The sequence below is a fragment of the Tachypleus tridentatus genome, chromosome 8, assembly GCF_004210375.1.
Source record: "Tachypleus tridentatus isolate NWPU-2018 chromosome 8, ASM421037v1, whole genome shotgun sequence".
In the NCBI taxonomy this organism is placed as follows: domain Eukaryota; kingdom Metazoa; phylum Arthropoda; class Merostomata; order Xiphosura; family Limulidae; genus Tachypleus; species Tachypleus tridentatus.
In genome coordinates this window covers 61,994,558-62,009,874 of record NC_134832.1, presented here as the reverse complement: position 1 = coordinate 62,009,874, position 15,317 = coordinate 61,994,558, and the positions used below count along the sequence as shown (strand labels likewise).

Genomic DNA, 15,317 nt, shown 5'->3' with positions numbered 1-15,317 from the left:
GTTTTCTTGCTAAGCCTGATGCCCGAGTCATCAGTCCTTCCAGGGAAAGCCCCGCCCTACCCTTGCGCTATGCCTGGGGGTATATCAATTGGGCTGCTCGACCCAGCTGACCCGAGTCTCCTCCACCCCCTCCTTGGAATCACCTGAGAAAGGTGCCAACGACGCCTATCTTCCCGGCTATCGTCACACTCTTAGTTCTGTACGCTTGTCACCCATCCAATGAATTGAGTGACCACACTCCAGCGGTCATCGCTCGTGCAAACACTTTTTGTTTCAGCTATAAGAAGGGTGTTGGCGGTTCAACCTGGCGCCACAAGACAACTCTGAACATGGTTGGTAGTTAACACTTCAAATCGTGTGACTTACCCTAGATTTTCTTGATCTGCTTGTTTTAGCGACAGTTACTTTCGTACGTGTACATAAACAACTATTTAGCAATCAAATAACTCCCAAACCCCCAATTTTCTTTCATACCCTTTTGTTACTAATTAGGTCTACATGTTACTTTACATTGAATAATTTGTGTTTCTGCCTGTAACAACGCACCTTGTAAAGAAATTACCAACAAAATAGAGTAGAATGACTCATACTGTGTGCGTGTTTTCTTATAACAAAGCCGCATCGGGCTATCTGCTGTGTCCATCGAAGGGAATCAAACCCCTTATTTTAGCGATTGCAAATCCGTAGAATTACCTCTGTCCCAGGACAGAGAATACATAGGAAGAATAAGTGAGATTAACTGTAGTATTAATGGGCATTTTTGTGTGTTTGTGACTCGCGTGTTACCAGAGACATTGAAACCAACAAAATCAAATATTGGCAAACAGTTTTCGTTGCATAATTAAATGTTGTTGTTTTTACTGATTATCCCCTCGGTAACTCTATGGTTAAGCAACTCCAAATGTAATCCATATTTGTTAAAAGTAAAAAATTATTGCACATATTTAGAAGTAATATAAAATGCATACATCAAAGTCCACCTTTAGACGAATAACAAGATATAGCCGAGAATTAAGTAAGGAACATTCGGAGCGCTCCTAACTGATGAGTTATTAGCTCAGCTATAAAAGCTAGAATAAATATTTTAATTTGAAGGAGTCCAAAATTGTCCTTAATGGATACTTGCAATGAATTATTTTTTTATTTGTAAATGGGCTGTACATAAAACAAAATAAATAAAAATCCAAACCACTATCTTTTATAATCTGTATTAGTATGTTATTTTTACAAAAAAAAATAGATAGGACGTATTTGTTTAAATTTCTATACGTGTGATGTGTGTGTGTCTTGCATGGTACTCAAAAATGTTTCTATTCGATATTTCCGTAGTGGTAGATGGTTCCGTTTCTCACCACAGGAGGTCTCACTTATCACTTCAATTTCCCACTTTCTGTCGGAAAGATGGACTTACTGAATCAGTGGCTGTGCCACCATGTATGTATAATCGTCTTCATTACCTGGACTTCACGATATGTCTTGCTGGTGTGTAAAAATGTTGGCTTCCTTTGATGTAGCGACCACCTAAATCAACTCTTCACCGAAAGCAAAAAAAGACAGCAACAGCAGTCTGAAATAGCGCAAGACACGTTCCAGCTCGCTGCGTTCATTCTGCCCACGGAGCCAGTTCTCCGCTAGATTCAGGACGCGTTGTGCACGCAACACTGCGCAGGTCAGGGGTCAGGGGGAGTTGAGGCGTGTGAAGTACGAGACTGGGGCGATTGACTGGCTAGAATGAAGTCTAAACTCACGCACAACCTGCTTTTCTAAACGTACATAGAGAGGCATGTAGGGCCCATTCACACTACTTGACGTAAGCTGCCAGTGCACGTGCTAATACTCAATTCGGAATTTTGGGAGATTTGCCAAAGAGGTCGTTTTAATCTTAAACGTAAAGCACTTTTACACTTAAAGCCAAAAATGTTTCTATTTTATATTAAAATACAGTAAATAATCAGGTAAAAGTTTCCCATGTACTCTTTAATAAATAGTAAAATAGTTTTGTTTTGGATTTTGCGCAAAGCTACACGAAGGCTATCTGCGCTAGCTGTCCTTAATTTAGCAGTGTAGGACTAAAGGGAAAGCAGCTAGTCATCACCACTTACCGCCAACTCTTGGGCTACTCTTTTACCAACGGATAGTGGGATTGACTGTCACATTATAACGCCCCCACGACTAAAAGGACGAGTATTTTTGGTGTGAGTGGGATTCGAACCCAAGACCCTCAGATTACGAGTTGAGCGTCTTAACCACCTGGTCATGCGGGGTCAGTAAAATGGAGAATATTTAATCTATTAATAGTCTGTTGAATAATATATGTTATATGAATGAATATTAAACACCTGGATAGCAGCTGTCCAATGGTTATAATTAAACACAACTATGCTAAATATTAATAGAAAATAAAATAACATAAATACAATAAACACGTATCACAATAAAGAAAACACTAGCTTCTATCATAAACGGATTATAATACACATGAAACTATTTTGTGAAACGTGACGAATGAACAAAAACGTTCGTGACAAAGGCAAGGTTACGACATTAAACTGAAATGTAGAATATGTGAAAAATATAAGGCAAAAACATAAAAGCGAGTTGGTTTATTCGATAAAGGTTTAGGGCACTTAAATAGTGCAAGGAAAGCGTAACTGTAGCATTATCTGTTTGCGTGTGTGTACATACAGTGTAATACAGAACATCTATTTATTGTTGAAATATTCCATCCAATAGAACATTCTGTCTAACATTTAAAAGGTGCTAATTGTAAGTTTCAAAAACCAACAACGTTTGTTTTTTAATTTCGCGCAAAGCAACACAAGGGCTATCTGTGCTAGCCGTCCCTAATTTAGTAGTGCAAAACCAGATGAAAGGCAGCTAGTGATCACCACCTACCGCCAACTCTTGGACTACTCTTTTACCAACGAATAGTAAAATTAACTGTCACATTATAATGAACCCACGGCTGAAAGGACGAGCATGTTTGGTGCGACGGGGATTCGAACCCGCGACCCTGAGATTACGAGTCGAACGCCTTAACTCATCTGGCCATGCCGGGCAAAACCAACAATCTGTTCCCGTGAATAAAAGAAACATTGGCAAGGCAGACAAATAAAGCGTAAAAATGAAAGTCACCTGATTGTTTTTAAGCCAACTATGATGTTTTTGTTCACTGCTCAATATTCATGTTGACTTGTTAGAAAAGTTTATGTTTTATTCTTTTGATAAGTTCGGTAACATAACAGTGAAATAGTATAATCCAGAAGTTTTATGACATTGAGTTGTAGTCAAAAGCGAAATATAATCTACCAAGTACTGTTTCAGCTAAGCCTTACGTTATATTTAAGATATAAGACGTTCGGCTCATAATCCGAGAGTCACGGGTTCGAATCTCCATCGTACCAAACAGGCTCGCCTTGTCAGCCGTGGGGACGTTATAATGTTACGATCAATCCCACTATTCATTTGTAAAATAATAGCCCAGGAGTTAGCAGTGAATGGTGATGACTATCTGCCTTCCCTCTAGTCTTACACTGCTAACTTAAGGACGGCTAGCACGGATGGTCCTCGAGTAGCTTTGGCAAAATTTAAAACAAACCACACCGAATAGTATTTGTTTGGGCGTGCACTTTGACATTATATTTCCATTTTCAATATTATTTATTCGTTGCTATGGAAACAAGCGGTTGTGTAAATGATCCAAACACATTCTGTCATATTTGTACTAAATTTGATAAAAGTAGATTTTTTCTTCCCGACCTGTGAAAAAAATATTATTTTCGAAACTTGCATAGCTGAGTTAAGGAACATCCGTCATTAAAGGTAAACTGCCTTTCATGAAGTTTGAATGCACAAGCCTGCATGATTATATTGTCGGAGCACGCTGTCGAACTTCCCTGGTTTCTATTTGATTTCTGCAGGCGCATCTGTTACCAGCCTAATATATTTTAATATTTTCTCCCACGCTACCTCACCTACGTACTTTACTGTCGATACCTAAGCCAACTCGTAAGAAGATTTGTAATTGGTCGTTTGGAAAGGGAAATTTCCCAACATTGTTACCACCCACACTGACTTTCATTTTTTTACATTTAATTTGTCTGTTTGACAATGTTTCTTTTATTCACAGGAATACATTGTTGGTTTGGCCAGATGATCCTCTACTCCTAATTCGAGGGTCGCGGGTTCAAATCCCTGTCACACCACATTTACTAGTCCTTTAAACTGTGTGTGTGGGGTTATAATGTAACGGTCAATCCCGCTATTTGTTGATAAAAGAGTAGCCCAAGAGTTGACGGTAGGTGGTGATGACTAGCTGTCGTCCCTCCAGTCTTACACTGCTAAATTAGGGACGGTAGCGCAGAGAGCCCTCGTGTAGTTTCCGCAAAATTCTAAATACAAACAAACAACAATCTTTAAATGAAAAAAAAGTACAAATTCCATTTTTTTAGCGCTACAATTATTATTTATACGGTATCTCACACGTTCAAGTTACTCGAGTTTTCAGTTTCACAAGAAAAAAGGTTTGTTTATGTTTTATGCACGTGCTGTTTATACGTTTTTATTTAAATCATAAGTTAAATAATATGGCGAACGTATATTGATTATTATCACTACGGCTAGAGAAGCTTTTATTAGTAAATTTATTACTTTAGTTTACCTGATGTGCGTGTGTACATTTGATTATCCATTATCTGAGGCCTAAAAAAACATTTCTTAGCTGAAAAAGACGTTAGAACGATCGAATTTTCGTTTGACTTAAGTAAAAGTTGAATAACGTTGTAAAACTGTTTATTTAGATGTTCTCAATTAGATGTGTGAACAAAGATATATTGTGGTTCTAGTAGGTGAAAAACAAAAGACACAATTATTAAGCAAATTGTACTTAATCTTAAGGTATCTTAACTCTTGGAATTACTACGACTGAAACAGTGTTCTAATATAAACCATAAGAACAGTTTTGTTTGCTTTTTCTTTGTTAACAGAGGTCTCTCTATACAAAGCTAACACTATTTAGATAGTCTCACGCTTATTTGAGAACTACAATCCTGTTTATTATACCATAGATTTCTACTACTACTGTAGCTGCTGGTATCTACTTGTATAGGTGTCGATAGTTTTGTTTGACGGGCTGAAGCACAGAGAATGGGCCTTGTGGCCACCTCAGTGTAATGGTTCTTATGCTACATCATTACAGTGGAAACCCAGAATACATGCTGCTTTATAGGGATTGACAACAAAAAGAATAAAAGAGCGGTGGACCATCTGGTTGAGAGCTTAAAATCTGTATCGTGGGTGCCACATGAAAGCGGGTACCGAGCTGAATAGCAGTACGCGTGTTTGACACCTAATGTGTTTATTTTAGGGCTAAGATGTCTACGTAGATGAATGTATCATTTGTACGATGTGTCTTGAAGTACTTATCTTCCGCTATACGAATTAGAATTAAAGATCAAAGAAAAACTGTAACTGTATTGTTAATACAGTTATACAAATTCTACGTGACATACTGCGAACAAGATATAGCGTCTCTTACTGATAAGCACGGAACAATAAATTTTTAAAAAGTGTAACAGTGTGTTCTTAACTATGCCATGTTTACTCACTGCTGCGAGGTAAGAACATGTTTCCACTAATAATCAATATTCCTGTTTCTTAAGTCAGTACAAGAAATTACAATTCCTGTGGGGCACAGTCTGGTTACAGTATTTTCAAAATGCTGCGAATGTGAAAAGGCGTTACGCATAAGCTGATGTCTTCTATTTTATCTGTGATATATATATATATACATTTGAATAACGTTACGCTGTTTCTTCTGAATTTTTTATTTGTTCTGTTTTAACAGTGATTCACCGCTCTTATATCCTCTTTTATAATATATAACACCTTTATCAACTTGAATTTCTATGTTTTTCACCCTAAAACGATGTTACTTGACCACTACCTTTACCTGGTTCAGTATCCAACATGAATTCAGTAACTAGAACCCATTATCTGTACTTTCAGCTCTTATCATTTCTTCATTAAAGACATTATTTTTTGAAAAAAAAAAAACCAGTTAGTATTTCGTGCTTTAAAATGCCGCTAAAGCAAACTAAACAGCACTTTTCTTGTTTGTTATAAATAATTTATTTTCTTGGAATAAAAACATATACTTCTTACTCCTTCAACTGTGTTTGCTTTGAATTTCGCGCTAAGCTACTCGAGGGTCATCTGCACTAGCCGTCCCTAATTTAGCAGTGTAAGACCAGAGGGAAGGCAGCTAGTCATCACCACCCACCGTCAACTCTTGGGCTACTCTTTTACCAACGAATAGTGGGATTGACCGTCATATTATAACGGCCCCACGGCTGAAAGGGCGAACATGTTTGGTGCGACCGGGATACGAACCCAAGACCTTCGGATTACGAGTCGAACGCTTTAACACGCTTGGCCCTGCCGGGCCTGACAACTGCGTAACAAGTTTCTCTTTCTGGTCAACGGGAAATAAAACGTATAAAAATAATCGAGTCATTTTTCACGACTAAAATAAGTGATAAAATAAAATACGTTTAATATGATATTTCATTCGTAATGATTAACAGAAAGTTATGGTTCTTTCTTCTTTTTCTCAAACAAACGATATTCCAGCGAGATAATTACTAATTTAATACGTGTATCACTACGCTTGCATAAACGTATCTACAACTTTGAAACTATTAGTACATTTCTTGTATTTTAAGCTTTAGAGATAAAATATTAACCACGTGAATAACTTATGAAACAGTGTGGCAACCAAGTTGATTTTCATAAAAAAAACCGTGTTTTATCTCGCAAGATAAAAACAATATCAGTACCAGTGATATACGCATGCTCAGTACCACGCAACATGGAAGGTTGCGGCTAATTGTGGATCACCGACTCTATGACGACGCTATGCTTGAATAGAGCGAACCAAGCATGAAAAATGTGTTTTGGATTGTAGGGTTCGGTGTTTTTAGCTCTTTATGTACGTAAGCATTTCTGTGGTCGACTGGCTTCTCGTTTGATCAGACTCTCTTATTATTATTTTTTTTATATCCCGACAGTAACTCAAAAGGTAAAAGTTTGAATACACAAAGAATTGGAAATATCTGACAAATTCACTAATCACCACAGCAGTGAGCCAGTAACAACAAACTATTATGGACAGGGTTTTCTAGAAGGTGCCATGGATTTAAACTTGGTGTTTTATAGTTAGCACGATCTAAAAACACCTATCCCCTATTAACATTGATACAGACTCCACGTGGGACAGCGGTACGTCGTCGGATTTACACTGCTAAAATGAAAGGTTCGGTTCCCCTCTGTAGACACAGCAAATAATCAGATGAGGCTTTGCTAAATGAAAATGCAACATTTTTATGATAAATAAATTAAGGTCACCTGATGTTAGACATAGATATAATAAATAATTCTAGTTTCCTGTGATAGCATTAAAAAGGGTTATATATGTGAATTCTGTTCTGAAATTTATAATTGTTGAAAAATCTTAAAGACATCACTAGAATTGTTCGTGTAGTGTGAACTTTAACACAATTAGATAAAGTTTAGGTTTGTTTATTTGTTTGTGTTTCTGAATTTCGCGCAAAGTTACACAAGGATTATCTGCGCTAGCCGTCCCTAATTTAATAGCGTAAGGCTAGAGGGAAGGCAGCTAGCCATCACCACCCACCGCCAATTTTTGGACTACTCTTTTACCAACGAAAAGTGGAATTGACCATCACATTACAACGTCCCCGCGGCTGAAATGGCGAGCATGTTTGGTATGACGGGGATTCGAACCTGCGACCTTCGAATTACGCATCGTGTCGAGCACCTTAATCACCTGGCCATTCCGAGCCCTAAAGTTCAACACATTAATATTAATATAATTACATACATGGACATGGTCCTGAAAGGGGTCAGAGTGAAAGCGTGGATTATATAAACTTTAACCAATATTGGACAGAAATGAATCAAATGCTGGAAGGAGAAAGAGGCCTGTTGAATTTGACCTTTGCAGATCTACATAACTTAATAATTACCAATACCTGGAACACAGAACAGCAATCTAGATAAACACGCATCAAAGAATATGTCTGTTTATTTTTGTTATACTGGCCAAGCTGAGTCACTGTTCTCAAGTTAAAATATGTATAGGGTATAACACAAACAAAAGGCATTTGTTCACGGGTTTTTAAACTGTCTTCTATGATAAGGGCAAAATCCTTCATTTTAATAAATTTTAGGAACACATTATCAGTCGAATTAGTGCATATGTGTGTGTGTTATTCTTTTAGCAAAGCTACATCGGACTATCTGCTGTGTCCACCGAAGGGAATCGAACTCCTGATTTTAGTGTTGTAAATCCGTAGACTTCTGCACCAACGGGGGACCGAAATGGTGCATTGACCAACACTTTCGTGGCTCTCATTTGAGCTTAGGTTTTAATATGACTCAATAAGGTTTCTCCCATATGGTTTTGTTTCATAAATACTACAGTTAATACATTTCATAACATGACGTACAAGTTAGTTATTTTCAATATTGCTTACCTCTTCTGATTTTGTTTGTACACACTACAGTTAACACATTTAATAACATGACGTACAAGTTAGTTATTTTCAATATTGCTTACCTCTTCTGATTTTGTTTGTACACACTACAGTTAACACATTTAATAACATGACGTACAAGTTAGTTATTTTCAATATTGCTTACCTCTTCTGATTTTGTTTATACACACTACAGTTAACACATTTAATAACATGACGTACAAGTTAGTTATTTTCAATATTGCTTACCTCTTCTGATTTTGTTTGTACACACTACAGTTAACACATTTAATAACATGACGTACAAGTTAGTTATTTTCAATATTGCTTACCTCTTCTGATTTTGTTTATACACACTACAGTTAACACATTTAATAACACGAAGTTAATATAGCCAATTACGATGGGACTTGTCCATCGTGGTTTTATTTATGTGAGTTTTTTGTTTTTTTTTCTGATAACAAAGCCACATCGGATTACCTGCTGATCCACCGCGGAAAACCTAACCCTCAATTTTATCCTTATGAATTCGAAGACTCATAGCTATCCCACTAGGGCAACGGTTTTGTTACCACACTTTTAACCTGGGCTTATGTAGGTTTCCTTCAATGAGACGTATCATCTGTGGTTTTATTTATACATTACCAAAGTTAATATGTTTTTCATAACACCAAATCAAGTTAGTCTCCTAATTTTACTTTAAAAACATTTGTGGTTTACATATATTAAACCTCCATGTGACACATATAAGTATTACAACTGAACCTTTATAAAACGAAAGAAAACTTATTCATTCATTCGCTCATCACATATATTATGAAAACACAATACATCGGTTCAATGATTCTATTGAAAGGCCCGCGTGCTGGCATAAATCAGCTTATCTAGATTTCACTTTTACCAATATACATTCTTTGCTTCTGCTGTTGTTAAGCCTTTCTTTTTCTGAAGTCATTAAGAACACATTTGTTTTATGAAAATTATCAAGCACCTAAAAGCTGGTTCATTGTTTACACAGTTTATATAGTTTTTATCAATGAATTACATCAGATATGATGGTTTTTAAATGAATATCTGTGCATTTGAGTAAGACTAAATCAATAAAGTTTCCTCAGAGACATAAGACTAAATCAATAAAGTTTTCTCAGAGACATAAGACTAAATAATACAAGTTCTATGGATGGTATACTTTTTTTTCTTCAAATTGTTCCACTAGGGGAGGGTCGACGATGATTTTACGTACTTACAAAGCTGAAACCCAGGATTCGAATACCGACAGTGGATATAGCGAAAGCACACTATTGTGTAGCTCTTCACGACGGAAGTAACAACTTTCTCGATGTTCGCTTCTAAAGTAAAAAAAATCTACCTTCCAATGGTAGTAGTGTTGTCGAATTTCTTAAATTGTAACTCAGCTCATCTTTTCACTTTAAGATATTTTTTCATCGTAAAGGAAGGTCTTATTATTTAAGAGTTACTTACTTGATTTTATAATTATATCCTTAGCGTATCAGAAATCTTTTCTGAAATTGTTATAATTTTCCTTCTTTGAAAAAAAAGATACAATACACCGACTGCGCACATCATCTTAATGATATAGCTCGAAACCATTTAACAGCTCGTGATCCGAGGCTCGATTCCCGAAGTACACGTAGCAAATATGTGGCTTTTCTCTAAAACAAACATTTTTTTATTTAAGCCTTTTCTGTAGAGATTTTTATTCGATCTATTTCGCTGGAGGGTACGTTAGAGGGCTCATGACACTTAAAATTCGAGATTTGATCCCTTAAACAGCCAAAGTGTACACAACGTATTGAACAGCTTTGGGCTTAAATAAAACAAACAAATGACAACCTAACTTTTTCCTTGTCAGTTGTTTTGAGATTTTTAACGCATTTTTCACTTTATTTTTAGGGAAAGAACAGCATAATTCCTTGGTATGAACTGTATTAAATTGTTTATTGCTAAATGATACATATTTTAATAAAGTATCAATTATTTAATTGCCAAGCATCCATAAATTCCCGGCTATTTTTACAGAGATAAATTAACAGTTTCTTCATCGTATATAGACATTGTGCCAGGTTTAATTCTCATAAGCTTACTACTAAAAAACATTACATATTTCATTCGTTTAAATCCAGTTTGCGCGAAACATGTTCACCCTTTCAACCGTGGGGGCGTTATAATGTGACGGTCAATCCCACTATTCGTTGGTGAAAAAGTAGCGCAAGAGATGGCGGTGGGTGGTAATGACTAGCTGCCTTCCTTCTGGTCTTACACTGCTAAGCTGGTGACGGCTACCACAGATAGCCCTCGTGAAGCTTTGTGCAAACTTTAAAAAACACAAACAGAGAAAGTGTTATCGCCAGCAAATGGTTCAATCCAACAACAAAATTTATGTTCGTAATCATAACTGTCATAATTCGTTAATAATAACACTTCTCAGTATTTGTAATGTTGTCGTCAGAAACTTCTGAGCGTTTAGGCAGTTGTTAATGATTCTTGTTCTCCATTAGTGAACAATCCCTATAACTCGTAGTTAATAACACTTATCGTCAATAGTTCATGATATGTGCAGTTATTCTCCTTACCCAGTGGCTCAGCATTACGTCTGAAGACTCATAACACTAAAAACTGGATTTCGATACCTGTGATTGGCAAAGCACAGATAACCCGTTTTATAACTTTGTGCTTAACTACAGACAAAACATACTATTGATAGTAATTGCCAGTTTTAAACTTCGGAGACCACGTTGGAGGATTAAAACGACTTATCACACTTCATAAAAGTGATTTTATTAAAAACCCCGATATTTCGGCCTCAGGTCACACACAGATATCTCAGGTCACACAAAGATATCTCAGGTCACACACAGATATATCAGGTCATACACAGATATCTCAGGTCACACACAGATATTTCAGGTCACACACAGATATCTCAGGTCATACACAGATATCTCAGGTCACACACAGATATCTCAGGTCATACACAGATATCTCAGGTCACACACAGATATCTCAGGTCATACACAGATAGGAGTTGTCGAGTGTATAAGACCCATACAACAATTCAAAACCAATTTATCAATGGTGATACCACGTGTTATTAAACGTACATTAAATGGAACTAGAGTAACTAAACGACAAAAAATCATAAGCTATCGAAAACACACACACAAAATAATACTAGTATTTACCAAGACCAAGAATTATTTTCGTTTATTTTAGGCTTATAACATGAAATGAATAGAGACTCTTTGAATTTACGATCAAGAAAACTGTTATATGATTCCAAGGGCTTAATGTTAAACAATGTTTTATATAACGCGCCATGTTTCATTAGAAAGTGCTCGATTGTGTCCTCTTTAACATTAAGATTCGTGGTTGTGTTCATTAATATGATCATGTCGTGGACAACTTGTGTCACAGATGTATTTATCATCACATCGGTTACACTTCGTTTCCTATATTACATCGTTAACAGCACAATAGCCATACAGTACAACTTATTGTTTTTACTGAAGTAACGCTTTTCATCAGTTCTTATTAAATCCTCTTGTTAATTACAACTCGGTCAAGTTGTGGCCATCAGATATCAGTTGTTGTCACGGTAAGTAACTTGTACGATCACCTATGTCTAAATGTTAATTAGTTACTATTTTAAATTACTAATTAGTTTATACACTCCTTCATTTTTTTATTTTTTTTTTTACGGATCCTTGTCGACTGTCGTCCTGAAAAGGCCTGTGAGTGGGTGGAAGGAGTCGTAATTATATCCTGGAATTTCTTGTTAGTAAATGTTGATGTAGTTTGCTATCCGTTCGTTCAGTATCTTCCCTATTAATAAACATTAATAACAAACTGATAATTCGTAAAAATTATTATCATTTAGTTAACACGTGTCATTAATAGCTGAAAACACTCGTCATTAGTAGTAGATAACACTTGTTATCAATAATTAGCAATAATTGTCATTAGTAGTCAGTATCACTTGTTATCAATAATTAATAATAATTGTCATCAGTAGTAGACAACACTTATTATCATTAACTAATAATAACTGTTTCCAGTAGTCAGTAACACTTGTTATTAGTAATTAATAATAACTGTTTCCAGTAGTCAATAACACTTGTTATTAGTAATTAATAATAACTGTTTCCAGTAGTCAATAACACTTGTTATTAGTAATTAATAATAACTGTTTCCAGTAGTCAATAACACTTGTTATTAGTAATTAATAATAACTGTTTCCAGTAGTCAATAACACTTGTTATTAGTAATTAATAATAACTGTTTCCAGTAGTCAGTAACACTTGTCCATTAGTATCAATAACACTTGGCAATTAGTAATTAATAACACTTGTCGTCAGTAATTAATAATAACTGTTATCAGTAGTCAGTAACACTTGTCCATTATTATCAATAATACTTGGAAATTAATAACACTTGTTATCAGTAATTAATAATAACTGTCGCCCATAGTTAGTAATGCATGTATTCAATGTTTAGTAATATTTGTCAGGGAAGATGTAGTTCGTGTTTTAAAGTTGTTGCGATCGAAATATTATTCTGAGTATTCCTATTACAAAAGATAATGTGTTATTAAGTCGTCTAAAGTCTCACACGTTAATACCTTAATGAATTATTTAATTGTTTCAAAAGGTGAACTCAGCTTTGTTTATAAGTGTACAATAAATTATCTAAGAGTGCTGTAAGTCCGATAGAGAGCTTCTTTTATCTCTGTGTGTGTGTGTTTTATAGCAAAGTCACATCGGGTTATCCGCTTTGTTCCCTGAGGGGAAACGAACCCCTAATTTTATTGTTATACATTCGAAGGCTCACCGCTGCCTCACTCGGAGGACTTCTTTTATCTTTTCCTTGTGTGTCTGTGATTCCGTGTTCTATTGCAGTCCAGCAACATTTCTAACAATAACACTGGACCAAATCCGGTTACTTATATCAAACATACTCTTTCTTAGAATGTTCTTAACATCGTCAGCAACTTAGCTGCCAAGACGCTGAATATAAAGATAGTAATTAATTAATTTTTACACTTAGAAGATCGTATAAACTTATAGCTGATAATGACAATGAATTATAGTTAAAAGTTAATAATGCTTCACGTTTATATAGACCCAAAACCACATGTTTTTATTCTAGCTAACAAAAAATATTATCTAAAAAAGTGAACAATTTCTAGTTAACACATATATCTGATACTAAAAATGTAAACAAGAAATAGCGTTCTTTCACAAGTTTCAAAAATAACGTAGAAGATCAGAATTTTTTATTACGATGACGAAATAAATAATTAATACGTCATACTGTCCAGTAACACAGTGGTATGTCTGTAGATTCAAAGCTCTCGAAACTTGGTTTAGATACCCATGATGGGCAGAGCACAGATAGCTCTTTGTGTAGCTTTGCGCTTGTTTTGGAATTAAGCATAAAACAAGACAATGGGTTGTCTGTTCTTTGCCCACCACGGGTGTCAAAACCCGGTTTTTAGCAGAGTGAGTCCGCAGACATACAACTGTGTCAATGTTTGGGGGGGGGTCAACTTTACGCTTAATAACAAAAAACAACACGTCATTTTGATACATTTCATACATTTCAAATGTCTTAGACATTTTCAGAACGTATTTTAGCACCTGAGATTTTATAATTATATTCAGAATTTGGGTGTGTTTTAAATTGAACTTTTGGCATGAATTGTGCGGCGTTTTCTACATTATTTGTACTTCGCTATTGCATATATTGTTCAATCGTAGAGAATTTTGCGATAAAATAAAATTCAGGTAAACAATATAAGGTAAAAAATATAAATAGGTAAACTGCTCGTGTTAGAGCCAATTGCTAAGTGTTTATAGCAAATGATATTATATCTTAATATCATAGGTAGTTCAACTTAAATCAAATCATAAACTGTGTATTTATAAGTTGATCCCAACTAGTTTCAACTAACTTTAACAACCCATGGCATTGATCTCTTCGTAGCTGCTGTCTTAGTTAAATCAACACATGAGGATATATGTAGTGTTGAAAATCATAGTAAAAATTACTTTATTTACACAGACTCTTTATTCGACTTTCTATTAAGGCGTAAACTAGACTTAGTGTTTTAATTTTTATTTTCTTACTGCACCGAAATTCAACGTATGAATCCAACAATTCGACATTGAATGATCCCTACCCAGCTAGCGACTCACCAACGAGTTTGAAAGCTTAAGGTGTTAAAAACTTGGTTTTCGCAGTCAGAACGAGCACAGCACAAACAGCCCATTGTACAGCTTTGTGTCAGCAACAGATTTGTTTGCATTTATTTATTCATCAGAAAAAATATATATATGTATTCTAACACTTAAGCCGCGAAAACATTGAAGTATAATTTATTTTTGAAAGCCTTGTTTACATTGAATCTAATGAGACAACAAATATAACATGTAATTTAAAATAACGAAAAAAAGTAATTTACATTATTAGTTTGTTTGCATTTCATCAAATGAACAATCAAGACTCAGGTACAACTTTAATATTACTGTTATTTTTACCATACAACTTCCGAAACTATTGTGTAGTTTGTTATATTTTTTGAGAGTTTTGGCAATCAACGTAAGGGGGAAAATATATATATATGTATGTATCATGTATTATCTTGATAAACTGTTTTCACATGTGTGTCTATTGTACGTTCATTGATAAGGATACGTTTACATTGAACGCAAACGTGAAATAATGCTATCCTTTGTTTGTCAG

The 15,317-nt window shown here is 35.3% G+C and overlaps 1 long non-coding RNA gene across 3 annotated transcripts in view; it reads left to right on the top strand.

Annotated features, from left to right (window-relative positions):
* The first annotated feature begins 86 nt into the window (after positions 1-86).
* LOC143222499 (uncharacterized) overlaps positions 87-15,317 on the top strand; it is a 40,195-nt gene continuing 24,964 nt past the window's right edge. For all 3 annotated transcript variants that reach the window (XR_013012271.1, XR_013012270.1, XR_013012272.1), the window contains exon 1: positions 87-332. This is a non-coding gene — a long non-coding RNA (uncharacterized LOC143222499). The remainder of the gene's footprint in view (positions 333-15,317) is intronic.